General features: G+C 37.6%; 1 long non-coding RNA gene across 1 annotated transcript; it reads right to left on the bottom strand.

Annotated features, from left to right (window-relative positions):
* Positions 1-3,707: 3,707 nt before the first annotated feature.
* Positions 3,708-12,146, bottom strand: LOC148645677 (uncharacterized). Its single transcript, XR_015928153.1, has 4 exons — positions 12,009-12,146; positions 9,509-9,590; positions 4,066-8,926; positions 3,708-3,942 (listed from the first exon to the last, which is right to left on the bottom strand). It is a non-coding gene; the product is annotated as an uncharacterized LOC148645677 (long non-coding RNA).
* Between the last annotated feature and the right edge of the window lie 13,450 nt (positions 12,147-25,596).

The raw sequence follows: 25,596 nt of genomic DNA, 5'->3' as shown, positions 1-25,596 counted from the left end.
GTTTTGTCTGGCTTTTACATACAGTATTTTAAATGCTATTAACTATATAATGAGGAAAAGGACAGAGTCGGAGTAGGTGTAACTCAGTAACGCCCATAAGCCCCCAAATTAGACATGAAAGTAATTTCACTAATTTGACATACTGTACAGTGACTTCTAGCTGTAAGGAATTGTGCTCCTTGAATTTCCGGTCTGAAAATCATTTATAAATTAGTTACATGAGCTGAAACTCAACTTCTTCATGTTCAAAATCCCTAGTAAGAAATAAATTAGGCCAGTTAAATATGTCTAATGTCAAAAGTTGCATCTGGAAACATCTCAATTTTATATAAACTTGCATATTAAATATTTTCTACAGCTTCTTTAATTCTGCTATAATTACAGACATAAAACATACTTCATTTTGAACCTAGAGTTATCTAGAAATCAAGTGCTCCAAATTTATAGATTCAAAGCTATATTTATTGTGCTTTTGTATATACTGTTACCTGCTGTGTCTGTAGGTACAGACACTGTGGACTTGCCACGCATTTGTGACTTGGGACTGTGGATATGCTGAACAGAAGATGCCAATTTTTTTGCTTGCCATTTCTTTCCATTCTTCTGTATTTTTTTTAAAAAAAACTTTTTTTTTAGAAATTTAACTGGTTAAATGCATTAAAAGCAGAATTAGAAAATGAGCCACCAGACCACTGATGTGACCACTTTCGATGCTTGGCTACCCTTTGAAGGTTACTTTTAATACCCCTGTAAAGGATTTATGAGAATGACAATGTGTTTTTCATCTTTACCCTATTATAGTTTAAGGCAAACTCTGCTGGCCCAAAGTAGTGCATGTTTTCTTTTGTGGTCTCCACCCTGGATTCCAGACACCTACACATTTTTTTCTCAGCCACTTAAAGCCATCTATCCACATGTTTCTTTTGCAGGAAAGTGCAGTTTGTGTAAATGCCATGTTTCAGTAGAGCTACTGCAGGCTTTAATACCGCAAGAGACATCAATTCATGATTGATTCTTTTATTCACGGTGTTAACAAAAGTAAAATAACAGTTGCAGTAGGAATCAGGAAACCTAAACAGAACAACAGACATGGACAAAAAATGAAATAATTGTCTTTTTAAAAAAAAAAAGCATGTTTACCTATCAATACTTAATTTAACTTACACAATTGCATATACATTCTTAGGAACGTTTTAATGAAATACGAGATGAGATGTACTTCATTTATTGCATTTAATCAATTTATTGCATTTTGTACCATATCAGTGACATAATCTTTATTCCAGTTACTTTTAGAACAAATTAGGAGATTTGGGGAAAAAAGTAGAAGATAGAATAAATAGAAGATTCCTTAGAGAAAGTTTACCACAGTAAAATGTGCACATTTGTGCAGCTTACCTCTATTTTTACCACACTTACAACATTCCTTAATTTAATTTACAATGTTCCCTATGGCTTGTGTCATAATTCACCTGACATATTCCTGCTTTACCATGATATGTTACTTACAGAGTTCTTACAGACATTGAAAAAGGGCTCGACCTCCTTAATATAAAATAAAAACACTGTAGTTTAGCATGAGTCTGTCTCTGACTGAAAATTAAAATTTCTAAAATCTATCAGATCAGTTCATTCTTTTTTGATAACCTGTTTAACGGGCAATTAATTATCTTAATTTTCTTTCATTATCTGAAAAGTTTCTGACTAGGATGCCTACCTGACGTGAATATACTGTAATAGAATACACATGTACCATCTTTGTCTAATTTTTATTTGATATTTTATTATATATATATAAAAAATGAAATGCTTGACTTTTTAGGTGGATGGCAAATGAACAAGCTCAAACAGGAAAGTAAAACAAAACACACAAAATAAAACCTCTTCTTGTATTTGAAAGCAATAAGATCTGTTGGTTAAACACACAAAACACAAACTGTAAACATGTAAACATCAGCACATTCCTCATCATCATCATAATTCAGTTGCTCATCATGTGATGTCTATTCTTGTAAACAGTAGGCCAACGGTTTGATTGACAGACTGGCTCTAATTATCCACACTGCACCACAACGACTGTTCATGGGCAGCGGCCCTCTGAAGCCATAGGAAGTCATGTGGTGTTAAGTTGCAATAAGTTGTGTCCTCTTGGGGTCAGTAGTTTGTCAACATCTGCTCAACATTAACATCTGGCTGGATGATAAGATTAGTCAGTGCTCATTGACCAACAGTCTCGCTCTTCTGGGTCAGGTCTGCTATGTGCTCTTTTCTGATGCACACTCCTTGATGTAGAATACAAATTACAAGCAGAGGGGAAAGAAGTGAAATCTTCTTTAGTGCATGCTGCCACAAGTTTCCAGAATTGTAACTTCAGGAACTGAAGTACCCAGTAATGAGATCTGTGCTATTTGTCAACTGTGAGGGGTTTGGAATACACTTGGACAAGGTGTTGTAGAACTCAGATTAATTGTGAGTTGTTGTTAAACTTCCCCTGTTGTAATCACTGGACTTTTTCAATACACCAGGAAAGAGGGTTTAATGAGTTAATGTTTCTTCATTGCGAAAGGTTGTTAAGATAAGATCCACGCCCTTTACATTAAAAATAATCTTTAACTTATAGCAAACTGATAGAAACAAAGAGATTGAATTCAAAATGATTAAAATTGAAACCTCTACAGTTTCATATGATCTCTTTGAAAACACAACCCCTGAGATAAGAAAATTGTTCGTCCTCTTCACATGCAAAGGATAGAAAAGCCTTATTCATAAGCACAGACACACTAAATTAATATATTTATATATGCTTAATAACTTGAGTGTTTTTTAGATAGATAATACTTTATTAATCCCATATGGAAATGGATGTAAATTTTATGTTTGAAATAGAGAATTTTAAACACAAAGTCATTAGTATAATACACTTAAATTCTATTTTAGTTTCTATGAAAGTGATACTTCAAGGTTCATGCAAACATTTATACATCTTATACTGAATATGACAAGTGTAGTAGACAATGAAAATGGTAACTATACAGTTATAAATCCAAACTACTTTCCAAAGACAGAGATAAGAAAGAAACACTTTCCGTCAGCAGTTGTCATTGACAACAAAAAAATCTCTTTTAAATGGAGTTCCTTGTGTGAGAGAACCATAGAATACACTTGACGTGAGTTCATTTGTAAGAGATTCACAACTCTTACAATAGCACAGGAGTATAATTCAAAAGAGCGGCAGAAAAGAGAGGGAAAAAATGTTTATAAAAACAAGAGGGCAGCATGGATTTTCTTTCTTTTACAAGGAGGAAAAGAAAACTGAGAACAATCGAACAAATGTTATTATTCCAGGGAAGATAAATAGAACACAAAGGTATGAAGAGAAACCTGAAGTAAACCATTTCCCGTTTGTTTAGCTGAGAACCTGACCTTAATCAAATCCCTGTTTATATTAACAAATCATAATGAGTAAAGAGACGCACCCTTTACTGCATGAAGGTTACCTGATCTCAAAAGCACTGTAGGTGTACATTCACATGAGAGTCATTTTTGCTCATACCAAACTACACCCACGCAAGTCTCATCAACTCCCAGAAGTTTTTTTTTATGTTAACAGCAAAAACAGACCAATATAAAAGTTTAGATGGGAGAGTTGGGAGGTGTGGTGTTAGTGGGGGGGGGTTGTTAAAGCACACCAAAGTGCAGTCTTATCAATGCACCCCCCTCCCTTAGGCATTAACAGATGTTCATTAACAGAAATATTAGATTTTGCAGCCACTCTCAAGAATTTCCACGGTAGTGCTTGCGAAACAAATGGTTTACAAATTCCAAGCGTGTGAGAAAATCAAGGAAAGAGAGAAATTCACTTGAAATCTCTTTTATAAAAAGAAACTGGGTGCAAAAGACTCCTCAGTTCCCCCCCCTCCTTAAAATACAGGTGTCTTCTGTCTAAGGTGAATTGTATAACACAGTCTTGAGAAGAAGCTAGCCCATGTGCTGGTAGCCTTTGCAGATTTCTAAATGATGTAAAGCTGTATCTCAGTAAGATCTGCTGAGTCCTCCCATTTCAACGGGTAGGGTTAGTTTCTTTTCTTTTTTCTTAGGATACATTACAAAACGTTGTCAAGTTTGAGTGACATTAGACAAGTGGTGTTTAGAGTTTCTTTTCTTTTCTCGAGGGGGAGAGGTTATTGCAAAACGGAAGGATGCATCTTTGGGAATGATACAATCTACATCTGACAATGTGCAAGAATTTAGCAGAAAACACGGACCAGCAGTTTTTACGTGTGGAATCAGCAGTGGTGATCGGTACAGGTGTATACATGTGCAATTGTGCAAAACCCCTTGGCAAAGTTGTTTTGTGATGAGCTGGGAGATTGGGCACCTTTGAGTTACATGCCTCTTTCATTAAGAATCAATGACAGATTCGAGTAAAAGGAAGTCTTGAAGTCTAAACTGAAGTCTTAAGGTCAAAGGTTGCATGAACATACAGTATAGTCCTTTTGCCTCCTGCATGATTGGAAAAAAACTCTTGATGCCGTCAATTGTTAAAAAATCTGACATTAACAATACTATTTCAAAAAGAATGCAATAAGGCTTCAACCCCTTTTACCTATTTTTTATTGACCTTTATTAATCTTTTATCATATTTTATTGTTATGTTTGTCGGAATCACTTACAGCTAATAGCCTGATAATTTAATTCTCAATAAGTTAATTCTCTAATAGGTGGTATAGTCTTGTGTGCCAGAAGTGAAAAGGTTTCATTTTTATTTTTTCAAGAAGGGATAAGAAGATAGAATAAGAGAATAAAAAAGTCTTGTCTCTCCATTGCCTAAGGGAGATGGAGAAACAGGTCCTGTTAGTGGTTTGCACTCAGGCAGTCCTCACATTGTAAGACCTTACAATGTGCCTGTGGTGTTGTAAAAGCCCTATAAAATCAATGGAGAAACCTGCAGTGGTCAGTGGTTAAGTGCAAAAAGCAATGCAGAGGAAAGGTGATTTTTAAGTACGGATGAGTCCAAGGGTGCACAGCTGGATGGGTGTGTATCAGTCTGAGAATGCAAACGCTTGAGATGCCTAAAGAGCTTAGAGATGAGAGGAGTCAATCATACAATTCACCTTAGGTCTGAACTAATTCATGTCATTCTCAGCTAATTCCATTAGGTTTCACTTTTTCCTGTGTCACTTCACAGCATTCTTTTGTTTTCTTTTTTTAAGCAGCACCCTTTTGATATGCTTCACAGTTAAAAACCTGGAAACCAGTGGATATATACAGGTATCATGCAGCAAATTCTTCAAGACTAGCTTCATAAAACAATATCTTGTTTTCAGGATTTCAGGATCAAGTGGATGCCCTACTTGCTATTAACTGCATGATTTTTCACTGAATGCCAACGCAGGATTAGCCATACTGCATGATGCCAAGTAAACTTTACAGGACATGTGTTTTTCAAAGTATTAAAAAAGCAGCAATAATCCATATTGAAAAGGGAACTGGGAAGTTATAAGGCAGGGTGTGCTGTTATAATGGGCATTGCCTCATATCTTGCTAAGTACCTTCTAAGTGGTCCTGCTATTTTCACATTTCCAGGCCAAGACCGACAAATCCACAATAATGCCAAGGAGCTGTGACTCACACCAGACACAGGAGAGCTTCATAAAAGTCCACAAAGGCACTGCATACATCAAAGTAATGGTGTGGCACAGTTTTTCAATAAGATTTCCCACAGGTGCACAATACTTAAGAATTATACAATTTTTGATTTTCATTCCTAATTGACACGTAGGTGGATCATTTAGTCATCAGTGACTAATAAATGAAAATGTAACTTTAAGTGTGCAAGCTGTACTGTGATAAGGAAGTGTAACTTATCTAGGCAGATGTTTCCATTTTCCAAGCTGTGTGGGACAGCATGTTAGGTCTACTATTGGCCAGTGTGTGTGCCATTGAAAGCCATGATTTCAGCTGCATGTTCCCCAGTGCTTGTATTAAGACATGATTTGCAATTTGCAGCAGTTCCTTGTTGATTTGTGGCACACTGGGGTAAATGCACAGTATGGTTCTGGGAAAGGGGGGGTGATCCCTGGGACAGGTTTTATTTCTGGAAAATGTGTATTTTGTGAATTGTTTTATATCCTTATGTTTTGGCATCCTGGCATTCTTTCATGTATAAAGTGTTTAAAAACACAGCAGCACAGTGAAATGCAATAAAGTGATTTCACAATAACATTGCAGTGATCTATATCAATATTTTAACTGCTGTGCATTGTTAATAAATCTACAGTATATAAGGGGTTGAAATGTTACAGGTTCACAGTTAAGCATCACTACAATAGTCACCATGTGTACAACACAGCTAGATGATGTAAGTTTTATGGTCATTCTTATAGTATTTTAAATCATTCAAGGTTTAGGATTCGTCCTATAAAGCTACAAAAAGTCCCAGGTTCATATTTAGAGGCATTTCAGATTTTTTCATCACCTCTCAATACGAACCCAATATGTATCATACTAGGAAATTATTCTGGAAATATCTAAGCTTGACTTCAAGATATTTTGCCAAATTTAATTTAGATGAAAACATGTTCCTCCTTTCATTCTAACATTGGACCCTGCTTCATTATAATTAGCAATGACTTATCCTTTACAGAAAAGCAACTAATTTAATTCTAGGTGTCCTTGATATTGCGTGTCAGAGGTCCTTCTCTGGCAGAAAGACTGATCAAAATCAGCACACTTCAGCTCTTTAGCCATCTACATATAATCTGGAGATAGGGGAGGGAGGTTACATAAGATAATGTGTGTTCTACAATGTACTGCTGCTAATTTGCTGTGAGGCAGGTCTGGGACTAACAGAAAGTTTAGAGCTGACACCCATGCCTCAGAGCATCAGCAAGAGAAAAACAATGACACTTCTGGGCAGATGTTTCTTTGAGATCCTGGACAATTACCCCTTTTTTACAGTTATTACAATTATACGGTTGCGGATGTGAAAACTAGCATCCTCTAACTGAAACAAGGATATCCACTATTATTATTAAGCACAATAAATATTTGTAGTCAATTTTGTACTTACTGGTGAATACAATATCTTCTGAGTTTGTTGAACACTGTCCTTGTGCCAGTTATAGAGGTTATTGTGTGCAATTGTGTCAGACTTCACAGGGGGCAACAGTGTTGCTAGTTTTGTCTAAATGGGTTGCAAGAAAAGTAAATGAGATCATATGAGAGATGTCTGCCTCATCCCAAAAACCTTTGCAACAGTGGGGCTGATTATTGTAAGAGAAGAAGAAGATTGGACAAATCTTTTTTTTTAAATAGGTAGAAGTTTCCTGAAACTATTAAATCAAGTAAAAATTCAAAATGTCATAAACACTTGTGAGACTTTACATACTGTGCAAACAGTAATATTTAATTTCTAAAATGTGTTAAAAAAGGTTTGCAATATGCATTGCATTTTCTGCTGTATTTTTCTATATCCTTTTTTTAATTTTTAACACTTTTTATGATATAATATGTGGAAGCAAACTTAGGTTAATCTGTATGTAAAGAATACTGTCAGCAAAAATATACACCCAGGCAATGTTTTGTGGTTACTGTGCAGCAGACAGTGAGATTTAGCAAACCTTAAGGAAAGGAGATGACAAATGGTGTCATAATCTTTTAAGGAAACACCCTAATGAGACTTCTGGTGAATACAGCATTGTAAAGGATTGTTCTTCATCTTATTTTTCTGAATGCCTCACTCTGATCATAATGGAACTGCACAATGAATGAACAGATTTGATCTCTTTGCTGATTCCAAAGGCCTTGGATTGCAAAATTACAGATTTTACTGATGTGGGGAGGAATCTGAAAATGGAAAGAACATGTGGTGATTGTAAAGGATTATGAACATGTAAGGGCACCCCTGTTGCTGGATTTTGAAATACAGTGTTTTTTTGTATGTGTATGCGTTTAACTGGGAGGTCACCTACAGTATGTAGTCCTGATTATATTAAGGTTATGTTCCATATATCATGGCAGTAGCATTACAAAATGGAGAGTTTGCTTTCATGTTTCTAGTTCTGTATATACTATATCCCTAGACAAGAAGACATATTGGGAATCCATATCTAGATTTTCCTAGTCTGACAAACTCTCAGAATAGAGTAATAGAATTGGATTTTTGTCGAGGTTGAGTCACTCTCCCACAGTATTTATTGTAAGTGCTGTTGCACCCCTTACATTCAAAAGCTTCCTGTTGGAAAATAAATGTAAACAGCTCTATCATAGCATCTGTAAAAGCTGGAAGTGATGGTTTAGACTTTGGCAGAGGTTCCTCTCTAGCAAATGTTGTTTCTTTTAAGGAGGTATTGTCAGAATTAATTGGTCACCGAGATTTAGAGATATGTCAGCACCTTTGATTATCCAATGCTACTTCATTACAAGAGGAATCATTTCGGTTGTGGCACCTTTTTAAGGATCTAAGGTAATGTTACAAGAACTGCTCACATCCAGAACTGTTGCATGCTACAGCTGAAAGTATTTCTGAGTTGTGAAAGTTAAAGAAAACACAAAACAAAGTCCAGAATTGTCTCAGGAAGGCAGTTGCCGTTAATGTAAGCTTTCGTTTCTGAGGAAAACAGGTGAATAGACCAAGGGAAAGTGGTTGCAGTCATCTCACCAACAAACTGGTCTATAAATAAGTTGTTAAGGTTAGTTTTCCTCAGCAGTTTACCAAGGGGATGTGGCTGACAGGCTGATTGCAGCAATATCCTCTAATACTGAGCGCGCTGATGAAGACTGGGCAGATCATGAGTGATATTCCCTCCTACAGTTTGAGTGGTTCACGTGGGGAGCTGCCACAGAGACCTCCTTCCTCTGCCTGGGTAGGCTATGTTTTTCTCTCCATCTGTTCAGCCACAGGGCAACAATGTGTGGAAAGCGGCTGTAAAAGAAACTCTTGTTTGTAGAGACCCATTTTAAAAGACCCTCAACCACATGAAGTTTCCCCACTAAATAGCGTACAAACATTTCCCTGCCTCAGTTGAACAGCCTTAGCACAAAATCCATATTGATCTGCATTGTTCCCAACCAAGAAAATCGGTCAATTTAACCAGCCATTTGAGGCTGTTGTGTCTACGAAAGAAGAAAGCAGTTTTAAAAAAGAACTGAACATTAAAGACATGGAATTCATAATAGCCTCTCCAATCCTTAAAAGTGTCACTCATATTGTGTGGTGAAATGTTTAAATATGATACTGTAGGTGCAGTAAATTAATCAAATATAAAAATATACAGCCAGAAAGAAGGGAGGCAAGAAAACCATTACATTAAAATCACAAAAATAAATCTATTAATTTGTCATAAGAAAGGAACTGCAGTTAACTCTTTGAGAACCCTCTGCAATAAAAATGTAATGAAAGGACCTGATTGTGTAGCCTGTCAGTGTGAATTGATGGGCTAATCCTTCCAAACAGATGAAATCATGTTCTATTTTAAATTGTGTGAACAGGAAAAAGAATTCTAACCTTTGGCCTTTATGTGATGAACCTCCACCACGTGATGATATTGGATTCTTCTGGATATACTTGTGGCACCACACAGCATTTCCTAGGGGCACAACATTGCCTTTGAGTAAGCCATTCATAAAAAGGCCCTTAAAAAGCTGCCATGTGTTTCAGCGCTTTAAAACAGTCTTTTCAAGAACGTTTTGTGCACAGAATAAACAAATAAAGTGACAAGCCCCATTTTTGTTGCAGTGGTCCCATTAGAGTAATTGAACCGCTAAACTATTTCATGGGTTGACCCACAATGCAAGTCTTTTTTTGGTCTCAATGCAATTCAGTAATGTGTGTGTGAAATCAGAAATATGTACTGTATATTGTTCTTCGCCATTCATATTAGATTATATGAAAAGGCCACACATAGAAGTGGGATTATTACATGCCCCTGTATGGGGAAAAGGGAAAACATTGCAGTAGAACGCATGAGATGAGATCAAGGTCCTTACTCCTTGGACACTTATAATTCTTAATTACTTCTTCAGATTCATGAATGAAATGGTGATGTGGTGTGCCAAAACATCAGTCGAAAATAACCTGTTTTGTGCACCGATAAGAAGGTGAAAGCCAAATAACATTTCATAATCAGAGGCCTTTTGAGGCAGACATATATGATAATTGTGATGGCATATGATTGCCTGAAGTTTCTGTCCTCCCAACGGAAACAGAAAATAAGTGAACTGAGTTAATTCTGGCTTCCCAGCCCTTAAGTAAAGCCTGATAGTCTTTACACGTTTTAACAAGGTTCACATTTGATAGTAATGGCTTTCTTTTTATGCTCCATGTATGTTTCAGAAGCTGTTACTTACACCTTCAGTTCTGAATGTTGGTCTTTATGGAATCGACATCAACTCCCTTGCACTCATTTCACAATAAGACATTTGCATAAATATTTGTAAGTCCATCAATTTGTTTTTTGGCATCAATAAATTCTCAGACTTGGATATGATCCCTGCTGATTTGCATTATTCATGTTTTGAAGGTATAATATTTTACTAAGGTTTCCTTATACACATCACAGTCTCTGGGAAGGGCTTTGTTTGTGTACCAAAACAATCCTCTATTTATTTTGTGCTATGTGTCTTGCAATCATATACCTTTCCGTTAGAGCTAGTAAAACAGGTTTATAAAAGAGTGAAAGAAATATTTTTTAAACACAACCATGCATATTCCAAAAGGTTGTTTTTGTTTGGTTTGATGGCTTCATTGCAGCATGCCACAACACGGTGCACGTGTTCATTGCAGTAACAGGTACGCACGCAGTCAAGTACATAGAACTGGGATTCAAATTTAAGGGCCTAGTATCCGTAAACAAACAAAGAAAAGTTGAGTCTATTTATTTTACTTTCTTGATTGCTGAGGGTTTACCTCTCAGGAGAGAAAGTAATCTGCTAGTAATTTTAGAGTACAAGCAATCTAGAAATCAGTATCCTACCAAGTACAGACTTGGGTGGGTTTGGCTTTACATTTGGTAATTTTTATCACTTTGTTTAACAGTACAAATGTACATTTGCTAGCTTTATAGAATGTTTGGACGAACTGTCAAGATTGCAAACTTGCTTCTCCAGACAGCAGTAAAAGCAGTACTTTTAGATTAGCATAGCATGAAGTGATAGATGTAGATCAGAAAGAAGTGACATTGCAAATAAAATCTTTAAATTTTTAAAATGGCCATGTGGTGAAGGATGTTTAACACTTTTTAATGAAAGCTAAAATAACAAAATATGGTGGAATTTAACCAGGATCTGTCAGGTCTCTCAGGATCCCCCAACTCTGTGTCACACAGCACCTCCACAGACAGCAGAAAATTACACTATGCCAAAAGGCAGGGCCTCCTGCCACAAGAGAATTCAGTAGTTTGCCAGGGGGCTACCTCACCTTTTAACACGCTCAATGATTTGTGATACAACAAATGATCAGAAGCAATTGTTTATAATTAAAAAGATTTAAAAAATGAAATTCAAAGTGCCAGGAAATTGAATGACTTAAATGAGCTACAGAGGCTCAAATAACAAAACTAAGCCTATGACTTGAAGAACGACAAAAAAAGTCAGTCCAATGGGGAAATATGGGGATATGTCAACAGATTGTGCTCTTTTAAATATTGATTTTATTAACATTTAATTCCATATTAACATATACTGTAGTCATGGCTCACAATATTTTCTTTAAATGCTCAAGGTATCATCTGAACAGCTGTATAAAGCAAATGCTTCATTTACTGTGGACAATACTGGGGACATGGTGGTATTATTTTGGTTGTGTGTTTTACATTATTGTTAAATTAAAATCAGAAGTTTTCATTTCTGTTCCTGTACAATGTCTGACACATTAAACAATAGAAAGACTTTGTAGTTTCAAAAGACAAAAAGTGTTACTATTAAGACTATTTAGCTTAATTTAGCACCCAATCAGCCTCCATGCCACAGAAATTAACAGTATGACATGGAATAGAATTAACACTGACCTTTTTTTCACAAGGCTGTAAAATTCAAATAGACCCCCGCTTCAAGGAGTCTCAGCATCCTCTATAAAGCTTGCCTTGGTGACAAACGCGCCGGCCCTACTGTTGTTTATCCTGACGGAGTGTATTATAAAAACAGAAAGTCATATCTTCCTTTTGTGGAAGTGTCTTTAAGGATGGGCTTTGCACTCTGGGAAGGGGTTATATTTAGCAATTCCTTTGTCTGTGAACTCGGCAGTGTTTTGAGGAAGGAAGGCTGTTCTTGTCCAACAAATGATACTGTTTTTGACTTAGCAGGCAGGGTTTCTCAACTCACTTATGTGCATCCACAGGTCAAGAAGGCAACTCCCAGTGCTCAACAAAGGATATGCACCACTTAAAAAGCTCTGAAGTCCAAATGTTTTAAGGTTAGATCAGAAAAAGTGCGGCAAAACTGCAGAGAATGTCTTTTGCAGTTTTCTCTGTTGTTTCAGCAAACAGAGCGACTGTTTAGAGTGATTCTTCTTGACAGGGAGGTTTGGAATTTCTTTTCTTTCCAACGACAGTATGGAAAGACTTATACACATCAGGTATTTTAGTTGATTCATCCTGAATGCTTATCAAGTTCAGCCATTCATAACATATATTTAATGAAAGCCATACTGATGCCGAGATACGAGTCTGAAATTCATTTGGAAATTACACTGATTATGTTTCAGTTGGTTCAAAGCCGACTTGATGGCTGTATGTCTACCAATGTCTTCAGTAATTATTGTGTTTTGCTTAGTTCCTTTTGTCAGGCACATTAAGAAGATTCAGAATCTGAAAAGCAGTACTGTACAGCAATAATAACCATCAAAATCATAGTCATCGTCATCATTGTTCATTAGGTTTACGTTACACATAAGCATCAAATATGTTAAGTAAGACACAATGGTCCTGTTTTGTGGGGATGTAAATGAACCAGTAGGACACACATGGTACACGCATGTGACAAAATAGGAATGTGTTAATGTGCAAATCAGGTCTTTTCCTGAGAAATCATTTGCATTATGAAATAAAATCAGCCCAGAGACTGGGAAGGTAGCCCAGACTGCACAGGTATATTCATAGCATTTGCATCATGGCTGAACTGCCACTAGAAAGTGTATATCTAATCATTTTAAATAAATTCCTGGTGATTCTTTGAATGTTTTGTTTTCTACCCGTTTACGAGCTGCTATTCTAGTGCAGTGGAACTTGGATGGCTTCCATTGAGCTTAGTTTTGTTTTATTTTCTATATAAAGATTTTATTAATAATAGTAATGGTTTGCATTTGTACAACACTTTTCATCCCGAATGATCTGAGGGGCTCGCTTCATACACCAAAGAAGTACAGCACCTATCTGGCTGATGCGTAGTAATCATTCTGCACTAGAAAGCCCACCGTACAGCAGATCAGGTAGAGAAGTGAGCACATTACAATCAAGCCAAAGAGGAACATAGACAGACCATTGGGGTTACTGCTTTCTTTAATGAGCAAGTTGGGTGATGCCATGTTTACTTATTCCTGTGATTTAGAAATGTTAGAAAATGCATTAGCAAAAGAAGCGATATTGGAACATATGTCGAATAAACATTGTGTATTATAAAATAATATTTTCCAAATAAAATGAGCACATGATTAGTGATTAAAGAATTTACAGAACATCAAAATTGATCATTGGATGAAGATTGTTAACTGTCCTGCAAGTACCGTAAATAGTGTTTTGTCTTTTTTGCGCCTTTCAATGTACAGTAACTATATTACTGTTTTGGCCTGATTAGTTAGATTTTCATTCTTTTTGAAGTTGTCCTTGAGCAATTATACTAATCTCTCCTAAACTGTAAGTGGTGAAATTTATTTGGGGAAAAAAATATTTTTGAGTGGAGAATCTTCGCTTGGTTTACCACCCAGAAGCACATACAGTACATAAGAATTTTGTTGAACGACAAAAGAAGAGTTTTTGGAAAGTGTAGAATAGCCCTGTTGTATGTTAACAAGAGGGGAAAACATACAAAAGACATTGAGCAAAGCACCCACACACACTCCCATAAAAGAAGAAAAATTCAGCCTCAATAAATTTACATTTGTTTTGTTCACGCGCAGAAATACAAAACAAGTTAGGGGCAGTTTTTCCTTTCAGAACTGGATGTGGAAGCTGGAGCAGGACAGGACATCGAATCTCCCCACATCCCTCATTAGATGTATGGTCCAGAAAGACAATACAGAGCTAATTTACTAATGCTTTTTTGTTAGCAGCATTTGCAGCTGTATCTGTGACCTTATGATGCCAGAGCCTTGTTAGGGGACAGCCTGTGGAATCAATTGGAGAACAGAGACCCATGAACCCCCCACCCCCAACTCCCACCCCCCCCCCCCCTCCTCACAATAATCTCAGTGGAACAAGGGTATTCTGCCTGTGGCCTGTTACTAATGCACGTTTCTATGAAGCTCTCCAACAATGCGCGTTCGTACATGAAAGTGAAGCCTGGCTCTCTACAGCATTCGGGAGCAGGCTACCCGAAGCGTCTGCACTTGAACTGTGCCCATTCATAGGAGGGCCCCTTTTATCCCCCCGCACACTGAGCAAGCTGCTCTGAGCCTTAATTCTCCTGACCCCTCAATGCAGTCGGATATTGTCGCCTAATCCCTTTTTTCATCCATCCTTATTTGTGGGTTTGACTTCTTTCTCTTCTCAGTTCCTTTTTCCCTTCCCTTTCTGCTACCCCCCTCTCATTCTTTAAGTCTCCCTCTCTCCCTCACTCTCTCTAGGCCCCAGCATTCCTTAGCTCTTCCTTACATTAGCTGCTTTGTACAATGTGCTCCCAGTGTTAGGGGATTAGCCATTGAAGAGACTGTGGCAACTTCTCTGCATAGCTCTGCACAGGAGCAAGGGCTCAGAAGGGATGGGGCTGTGTGAAAAGGAATTTAAGAATAGGTTGAGACTGGGAGACAGACAGTAGAGTGAGAGCAAAAGATTAAAAAAAGACAGAAAGGGGACAGAAGTCAGGGGTTTGGTGATCATGGTGGTAAAGATATATTAGATCTTATACATCTTGAGAAACATCCTGATTGGGAGTATGCTATTGCACACAATTAAATGACAAAGGAATAGTGTCCTGGTGTGAATTTACCCAAGCTGTTTTTCTGTATACCGTCACTTAGATAAGAATAAATCATTGGAAACATACAACATTCATTGCACATTCCCCTTGGCAAAATAACACATAATACACACCACTGTATTAATTTTACAAAGATCCACTACACATCAATTTTTGATTTATTCCTTCTTATTACATTAACATAATATACGTTTGTAATTAGGTATAGGCTAAAGTTACTGGATTTAAACACAAAATATCACCACTGTAGTACACATCATAGACAGTAAAAGTATAAGTATTAGTAGGTAATTATTGCCTTTTAGCAGTAATACATGCTTAAGGTATTAAAAATGTATAACTGGCAAATTAGTACAAATAAGTTTTACAAAATGTACACACTGTATACTCTGTAATCTAATGTAATAGACATCAGAGAAATGCTGCATTGCAAGTATAAGTAGAAATGATGCAGGAATGCCTGATTTAATGTTCTAAAGTTAAAAGTACTTAAACAAATGAAAATAAATGCATGTATCGTGGATTTTGTCAGGTTAGCTGCTTTGCTTGAGTGTGTTGAGTGAGCATGAAACATAAAATTTGTTACATTGGTCCGTCTAGACCAATATTTAGATTTATCCCTGGAATTGCATTATGGTTGTCTTGTCTGAAAAGTACAATCCTTATTTCTAAGGCCTTCCAGGACTCTCAGACATCCATCTTCAACATTCCAATAAGCAGTGCAGTGTTTTTAATTTACTCTTTTGCCCTGCTTTTGGTTAAATTTCATTCATTTTAAATTCATTGGCCAACAAAAAAGGATTTATTATTATAAACAACCTGGCTAGAGAAAAGATGTTTTGACACGAAGCTCTCAGTCTGCCAGCAACACAGAATTGTGGCTTCTTCTTCTCAGTTCTAATGCTCTCTGCTAATCCAAAATATCTTCAGATGTGCAGAACTGGGGCTTCAACGCTCTGACACACCCCAGAGGACCTGTCAAGTAGAAGCACTTTTCAGAAATCATTCACTTAATTCTCACTTCAAAATGGATTACATATTGTGACCATTCCTGTTTATGTAATGTTACTTAGCTTAATTTGGACAAAGACTGTTATTCATTCACCTTGTATTTGTACAGCTAGTTGTTTTCCCAAAAGGTGTTCCTGACAAATATGGTGTAAATATACAATAATACAAATTAATAAATATTTGTTGTATTTATATACTCCCTGATATATTCCCTAGGAATCCTAAAGCAACTTTACAGCTAGGACGGGACTCACTTTACCCATCAATGAAGTGCAGCCTCTCCTGGGGGTAGCACTGCAGCCATTCTTTGCCAGAAGCCAAAAGCAAAGCAGGTGGAGGAATAAGAAGTTTAGGGAGGCCAGAACGAACAAAGTGGAATGTAGTCAGGACATCAGGTTAAAACCTCTACTTTTGTAAAACAATGCTGTGGGATCTTTAAAGAGCAATTAGTCATGACCTTGGTTTCACATCTCATCTGAAGGAAGGAATATCCTATTGCAGTGTCTCCCCTGTCTTTACTGGAGCACTGGTTTGGAAATTCAGGTCTAGAGGGAATGGTACCACCTATCATAGCGGCAATCTGGTTTTCTGGATTTAGAGGTCACCCATCCCAGTGCTGACCAGTCCCAGCCTTGCTAAGCTTCTGAAACCCGACAAGATCACCCTAGCTATTCATAAATACGCCTTTGAGACCTGATCGTCAAGGGACGTAAAAAAGTTATTTTGCTTAAGTATTAGAAACAGTTGTATCTTTTTTGTGTATGTGTCACAAAACGTTATTCACCTTTAAAATATTAAAAAATCAAGTCTTGTGGGTTTTTTTCTAAATTTTAGAACAAAGAATAAACTATAAGCAACAGGGCTGGGCTGAACAGCCTGTAGGTGTCCTTGACATTGAAATTTGGTGGTAGGCCTGGTCAGTCTAGGCCACGTTTTCAAAAATCCTGAATGTAGGGGTCAAGAGTCTTGACCCGTTTGACCAAAAGAGTTGCAGGCCCTAGATCAATGACAATGGGAAGGGTATTTCTTAGCCCTCTGTATGCAGATCTTCCTATTTCTGCAGAGAATTATCCTTTGAGTTCCTGAGAGGTCTGCAAACTGTTCACACGTCTCACAGGGGGGCCTAAAGTAAAGGCTAAAGAATGGAATAGAAGTAAAAGTAAAAAATGATCAAGTAAATTTGAAGACAGAATAAATGCAGACAAAACATTTTCATTTATTTTTCTTTCCTACGTGTGCGTACTCTTCTCTTCCTCCTAGGTCTTGAGAAAAGACGCATGTCATTGCCTGTTTATTTAAAGTTTCCTGAAAAAATGATGTTGACATGGTTGTGTACATTACTTGTGCCAGTTCTGTCTTGTGTAAAGCAATCGCTCTATACTCTAAACCAAAATCAAAAATGAGAATTTTCCTAATGCAATATTAAAATGCACCTAAACAAACCATAATAAGGTATACATAGAAAACAAATAAAGGAGAAATAAAAAAGGCTTTGAATCAAGTGATGTTTTTTTAATCAATTGCATTGCATCTTAGGATAAAGGCTGATGTTTTGCGGAACATAATTTGAAGGAACTGTGTGTATCTTACTGTGAGTAACTCATTAGCTAATATCATTCCATTTAAACCACATGGCATTCGAGGAAAACCACAACTGGAATTGTTCTGCAGTGAGTTTTTCACCTTATAAAATTATGTGGGATGTTAGTGGTCATTGTTCAAGTCTTACTCCTCCTGGAGATCGTTTGGAAAATAAGCTTTTCCAGTACTCGGACATGACATTATGTCCTTAGATTGTCATCGGGATACTCACTCCATCCTCTTCTGATTCTTGTTAAAGAAGTGGAACAGTAATGCGTCTACCACGAATTTGGGTTTTTATAGGGTGTGACAAATGGTGAGTTATTCTTTCTCATTCTCTGAAGTACTTCCAGTGAGTGAAATAGGTTGTAATGTATTATGGTACAGAGTAGTAAAACAAAGAAATAAATTGTACTGTATGCGTTTATAAATAAGATGTTTATACAAATACATATAATACATTTTGGGAGAAAGATATATATTGTATAACAGGCTGTAAGGTAGTGCCTAGTCATAATAACATTAGACAAAGTCTTCTGATACGAATGCATGGTCAGCTTTACTAACTCGGGATACAAATATGTTGTAATTGGGCTGTAGGAGAGAAGCGAACCGCTTTTGAGATTACCAAAGTCCCCATTTAAAGTACTCTTGCCCTGATTCCTCCACAGACTAATCTGAAAAACTTGGTTCCATTTAATAGGCCCTCCGTTCAACAAGTGCTATTGCTCCATTGGGTGGTGTGGCTCCGTTTTACTTTTTACTTTTTTCTTTCTTCCTTCTTATAGGCTTTTTCTCATGTATATCTCTATCATTTCAGACCCCTAATGGGGATCGGATGAGCCCATTGATGTTTTTGGGCCTGGGGGCCCCGTCAGCAGCATGCCTCTCAATTTAGTTTCCTAGCAGCAACCATCCATGTTATGTGGTCTTTCTTCCTAGGGCATTGCCACCCCTGAAAGTGACTTACTTCAGGCATAGTTTTTTTTCTTCCATTGCCTGTTTCTGCATGAATAGCTACTAGTGGCCTCCTGCCAATGCACCCCATCCCCTTCTTTAAAACACATCCCCAAACTAAGGCCCCCCTTTCATGTAGGAGGCCTTGGAGTGGCACTGAGGCTTTTAAGGGCATTGTTGTGAAGATGAGGCCTTGCTCTGTAGAGTGAGCTCGGAAGAGGAGGTACAATGGGCAATGATTGAGGCCTCATGCAGTCCCCAAGATGCTAGCATGTATATTAATTTACAAAAACCCATGGTCGCCCTTCATAGAGGGGGGAAGACGCTGAGACTAGGAGGGGAGACAGTCTTCTTTTGAAAAGAGGGCTAACTGTGGAGTGCTAACAATCCACTGGGACAGCACTTTCTATGTTAATTTTATTGATGCCAGCTCTGACTGATTTGGAAAGTGAGACTTCTTTTTATTGCCCTGTTACTATCTCTCTGGCAGATGTCACTGAGGCTGGCTGGCGGCTGGCTGCTAGGACGTTTTCCCACTTTACATATAATGGATTAGCTATACATTTTATTTTAAACTAAATGTGGATAATGAAATCCATACTAGAATAAGTTCTCAGCTTTTAAAATAATGCTTTTAATCATATTTGCAGCTAAGGAGTTGAATGCAAAAGTAATGTAATCCAATTAAATTTAAATAAATACAGTTTCACATTCATCCACTTAATTACTGGAGCTTACCGTTTTTGTTTACACCCCCTGTACCTCCACTGCCAAGCTATAAATTAATTGACTAGGGCACATAGTAATGAAGGGAGCAGTTTTGGGCTCTAGAAGGGAATACTGCAGCAATCAGCATTTCCAAACCAACCTTATGATTGCGGCGCTCTGGAATGTACATCGCTCAGATAATTCTCTCCAGCTGTCACAAGTTCTGGAAAAAATTCAGTCTGATCAACTGACCACTTCCCAGGGATCACAAATTGGGAGATTTTGCTCTCCGGCCTCGATGGGATTAGCCTTCCCAGCTCTCTCTGTTACCTTCTGCGGCTGTTCACAAATCCAGGGCAGTGAAACTATATACTCTCCATGCCAATGTTACGGTATTATCACCCTTTTCCTTGGAAATCAGGCATTACTATTAACTTTGAGGTGCTCCCCACCATCTTATTCAGAATCTTCTCTGGTCCATTTTGGTCTGTGCAAGACATTGCCCCTGATTTATAAAGAACAGCTGTGGGGAAGAAATGAGCATTTGATCAAAACATGAAACCCAACAGGGTTTATCCATGGAAATGAATCCACTTTACGCACAACAGGTTCACTAGCCTCAGATTTGGAAAATCCTCGTGGTAGAATATCTTACTGAAGTCCTTGGCCTTGAAGTTGATATTAAATGGGAAACACTAGGTTAAAAAAAAGAAAAAGCGCATTAAAAGAATCATTATTCTAACTTTTAATTTAACCGTCATTAAGTTCTAACTTCTGGGGCATTGTTTTTCCTGTGTGTCGGCACATCAAGTAATGTTTCAAAGTCAGATTTGTATAGTTCTATTGGAAACCTGACCTGCATGAGTAACAAGAATTTCTGGCTATAAATCAGGTGTTTCAGGGCCTTTTGGTAAGTTATACTATCATCTCCAAATCCTTTCTCCACATAACACAATGAAACTCCCTCTGAGAGAAGTATGTGAGCACTAGAAATGTCAAACATTTATTTGCCATTATCATTAATGAGGCACATACTGATTCTAAAGCACTATTAATTTCAAACACACCCAGAACACGTTTGTTCTCCCCTTGGTTTTCTCTGTAAATTGCAGAACCTTATGAAAATGTCACCGTTTTTTTCAGCCATCTAGAAATTATGTGCTTGGAGCTTGTATGTTCCTCTCCCCATGATTGTGGGTTTCCTTTGGGTACTCTAGTTTCCTCCTACAGTTCAAAGCCATACTGGGAAGTATGGTGTATGGTGCTCCAATAGGGTGTTTCTTGCCTTGCACCCAGTGCTTGCCAGGATAAACTCCGGCTCTCCCACGACCCTGTATTGGATACAGCAGCAAGAAAATTGATTAATGCATAAGGAATGAGGTCTAATACTCAATAATGACCAACTATCATTGATATTATCTCTTTCCTTTCATCAACACATAGGAAGCAAGCTAACAAAGCATTTATCAATATAATAGAAAATTATTATTTGTTTGACTGTATAAATACAAATAAGCATCGTGTATAGATGCAGTGATAACTTTGTTCACATGTGTGGTGCCCAGGACTCCAGAACTATGATTAAAATTCACAGCATCACTCAGTGAATACATTTATTACATTACATTTATTCATTGAAATTGATAATCAATTCTGTAGGTGATTTTCTGAATTCCCAGAAAGCTGTTTTTTTTTCTCTCTGTCTCAACTAATCAAACTCTCGTCCTTACCCTGAACTCCGTTTTTTTTTGGAAGCTAGTTCCTTTTGCCCAAGTGATTAATTAGATTACAAAATATTTAGAAAAAAAAATTGACTTGTTTTCAGTTTCCCTGTCATTCCTGAGAACAAGCCTAGGTTTCTGTTACCATGCAACGGTGACTCAGAGAAATCCTCCCTTAACATTGGCACGTCTCTCACTGAGGGTGAGTGAAGCCGTTTATTCACCCATTCACTGATTCGTAAAACAAGTGATAACTGGTTACATTGGTTGAGGCCTGTTCGTATATTCCATAACGCGTAACAACTGCGTTGGGAGTAAGGTGGATTAGGCAGCATTTTGTTTCAAATACAAACATTTGTGTAAAACAGACAAATTGTGATGAAATACAATATTTTTAGATAGTGCTACTCTTAATAAACTCAGCTGTCACACTCTGGCACCTAACAGTGCTGCAGTCTGTAGATCATACAGAAACACTGGAAACCTTTAAGTAGGTTTTCTCTTTACAATTCAGAACTTGGCAAGAGGACTCAATTGGACATTGCCCCACCTAGGCCAATTCTCTCTTTAAGGAAAAAATATAACAGAATTGGGACTTTCCTTCAAAAGGACTCCTTTGCAAATTTGAATTGTCACTCCTTCTTATTCGTATTTCCAGCAGTGACCAAGTGAGAGAAAGTATTTTGTTTCGATTCTTACCAGATAGGAGAACCCAGACTAGAGGATTGGAAGTGTGCATTGGAACCAGGCCAGGATGTTGCCTTTCTTTGAAGGATAACGCAAGGACTTTAAAGACCCTAGATTCGACTCAGATATTGTCTGCTTCAATAAGAGTACACCTTTGTATTATGGAGCCCCCTAACACAATGCTGGGGCACTGTCTGACCTTTAGTAAAAGGGAAAGAGTGACCCCTACTGAGCCACAAACTGCTTCCCTCAGTGAGTACTGAGGATTTGCCACACACCTCACCGCACTGAGTAGACTACACAGGAGGGATAAAGGCAACTGTGGTTCTATGGCAGGAGCAAGTAAGACTAACAGTTACCACTGCAGGTGAACAAAAACCTTTTAATGTTGGGACCTATTAGTTAAAGAACACTTTTGTTTCCGTAACAAAAAGCAATGGGTTATTACCTTGTCCAACCAAATTGGATTTTGATTCTGTTTTATTTAACATATAAAACCAAAGCACTTCAGAGATAATAATCAGATGCTGTAGAAGTCTAACAGAACACAACTTGATCTGAAAGGTTAAAACTGGATTTCGCATTTTGCTTGAATAAATATAAGCATGTTCACACCTTCCAGATATCAAGAAACATTTGTTTAAAGTTGCATAGACAATAGGTTGGAACCATAAGGTAACAGAACAGAAACAATGCACTGTGAAGATTGCTTAACCACTTAAAAATTCCAGCAGTTTAAGTTTTCACAGGAGTTGTTAATGGAAACTTGTATTTTTTACATTGCGCAAAGACCCCCTTATTCTTATTTAATGGGAACTGAGAATGGCCTTATGAATAAAATTTTTACATATGGTAATGATTACAGGTGAGGTGGGCTCCTCGGAGAATCTAGTATACATCACAAAGCCTTCCTGAAGTGACACTAATCAGAATGCCTGCTCTAAAAAGGCCAAAGAATTAGGTTTGTGGAGATTGAGTGATCCTCAGCCTGAATGAGAATTGCCTCTTTCACTTAAATCACTGGGCCGTTCCTTTCACAGTGGTGGAATTGAGGTAATCAATAGCATAAACAGCTAGGACTCCTCTCTCTGTGACCATGGGAGAGAGAAATGCTAAGAGCGGAGAATCTGAATATTTTTTTCAAGGGTTTCACATGCCGTTGCTCATTAAAGTACATGCCCTGGTGAATGTTCTTTGATTGAATAATGTCACGTTAAATGCTAGAAAATTATTTTAGATTGCATTAATGAAATGTCAAGTTGATGTCATTTAAATTAAAATAATAAACATCAATCCTTTATATTTTTAATTGGTTCTTCACCTAATTTTTTATCATGTTGAGAAAGAGTTGAAAAGTCTATGTTTTCCGTTATCATGATTAACGAAAGTGGCTTGAAGTCAGATATGAGAAGACTGTTGTAGTATATTGTGTATTGAAGTTTTTTTGTTGTTGTTTTAAGGAGAATCTTAATGTACATGGTTTAAACAAAATACCTAGTATAAAGCATATAGGTTTGGGGGGAAAAAACAGGTACTTAGATCAAATTCCGCTTTCCAATTCCCAGTGATTTCTAGACTATATAGGTAATACATCATTATATCACGGAAGGGAAAAAATTCTGAGCACTGGTCTGCCAGTCACAGGGAATGTAATGGCGACCCTAGACACCAAGACAAAGCGTTGTTAGGACAGTGCATGTACCGGCTGTTTGTATGGGAATTACCATGAAAGTTGGGGTCACAGTCCAGAGAACAGGGTTAGGTAGGTGCAGTTTGACTTTTTTTCATCCTAAGGTTGAGGAGTCCGGACTGCTGTGACTGTGGGAAGATTTTCCTAATGGTGAATGGGGCAGCCCCAGTGTGGAGGGTGCTGACCAGAGAGCATTGTGCTTTCAGGGCTTCAAAAGAAGGCAGCATCCTTTTGTCATTGTGTGAAGGGGGCTAAATGTCAACGAAATCACCTTCTAAGCAGAGTTGGGTGTCTCTGAAAAAACAAGGGCTTGGGGACCTGTTTTTCTAAGAGCAAAGGCACTTTTACCAGCATTGTAAGCACAGGAATCCCAAATCAGGCAGAGTCCTTTTGAGATGAAAACTAAATGAGCTTCATTTTTAGAACCTACGGTGGGGATCCGGAACTCCATTTTTTATTCTTATTAGTGGAATGTGTTCTGAGTAAAACTTTTTTTACATATTTGTTTTACCCTGTCTGCTGCACATACCTTACTTACTCTTACAGAAATAAATAGTTTTTTTATTTATTTATTATATTAATTACACTTATTATTAACAATCATAATTTGTTAAGTTTGCTTTTTCATTTACTTTACATACTGTACATGGGGTTGAGTTAATCAGAATCCAGGCAAAACAGTTTATCGTTACAAGGATAGTTACACATTCATTATCAAGGAAGCAAGGGTTTTTTTGCTCGTTATATAAAGTATGCACAAAGAAATAAATAATAAAGATCATTTTTTAAGCCAGTCGGCATATCACATCATTCTGTCAAAGATAATGATTAAAACACAGGCTGAGAACTTAGACTTAGATAATGTATTCCTGGAATTTCAATTTAACCTCAGATTCGAAGGGATGAACAGTACAGACGTGCTTCAAAAACAGCTTTAGCCTTTTCTTCCCCAGCTAATCAGGGAACAAAACAAATCAACTTTTGTGTTGAGGAATTTACAGGCAGTTTTCTTGGGGGATTAAAATGGGTATGAAAATACGCAGGTGAATGACTTGTGCACCATTTTGACTCCATAGTTCAGGTGGGTAGCTGCGTCAGCATGCGTAGGGTGCAAAGGAACAAGTAATAGGTTTATTCCATGCTGAAAAAAAGAAGAAAGAAAACAACGTTTCGGCCGTGGAGCCTTCTTCAGGTGTGGAAGGCTCCACTTTCATGTTATTGAAATGTATTCAATAACATGAATTTTTACTTCATGTTATTTAAAGGTGATTTGGTTGCTCCAACAGTGAGAGCCCACACCAAGGGTTTTATTTGCATTACGGCTGGGGTTCTTTATTGCCTTGTTTTGCCCCCTCTGCAGCAGTGGGGTTAAAATAACAATGTCTGAGCTCAGATTGGCAAGACAAGCAAGGCCATGAAATAATGACATCCCATGTTGGGGGAAGCTCTATTTTTTCGGCCATTCTTGGTGGCTTGCTGCCGTTTTGAAAACAGGTCCCCTTTGCTAAAAAAAAATCTGTTCCTGCGGAGGGCAGGGGTAGTGATTTATTTCATTTTACAGCTGTAGTGTAGCAAACGGCTGAAGGAGAAGCTTCATAAAATGCCACATACGTGCCTGCTTAGTGTCGGTGACACACTGCATTCTGGGACCTTTGCACTCAAATTGCTGTCATTAAGGGCCTACACAAAAGGTCCTCTCAGTAGCTTACATATTTTCCCACATGTGAGACAGCAATTGGAAACTTCCTCTTGATAACTGAAAACCTTTGAGTTTGGAATTTATGGAGGGGGTAGGGGGTATTGGGGGGGGTCATCTTTAGGTACTTTAGCCTGAGGACTGAAAGCAGAGACCCTTGTAAAAAAATGGAAGAAAGTCTTTTTAATGCACGTCTTCACTCAAGGCACAACTTTGATCATGATAGATGTATGGTTTTAATTCCTAGAGATGGAAACCCATAAGATTTTGGGGTTGTTTCCAAAGGTGCAACATAGCTTTTCGTAAAGGTGGAGAATTCATTATTTGGCTTTACAAACAGAGCATTTCAGGGTCTCAAATTTTTAGACTTGCATACTGGTAAAATAGCAAAGGTATTTAACCAAAGAGGGCAT

Source organism: Lepisosteus platostomus, chromosome 18 (assembly GCF_059453375.1).
Source record: "Lepisosteus platostomus isolate fLepPlt1 chromosome 18, fLepPlt1.hap1, whole genome shotgun sequence".
In the NCBI taxonomy this organism is placed as follows: Eukaryota; Metazoa; Chordata; class Actinopteri; order Semionotiformes; family Lepisosteidae; genus Lepisosteus; species Lepisosteus platostomus.
Note: the sequence above shows the minus strand (reverse complement) of the source record. Positions and strands in the feature narration are given on the sequence as shown.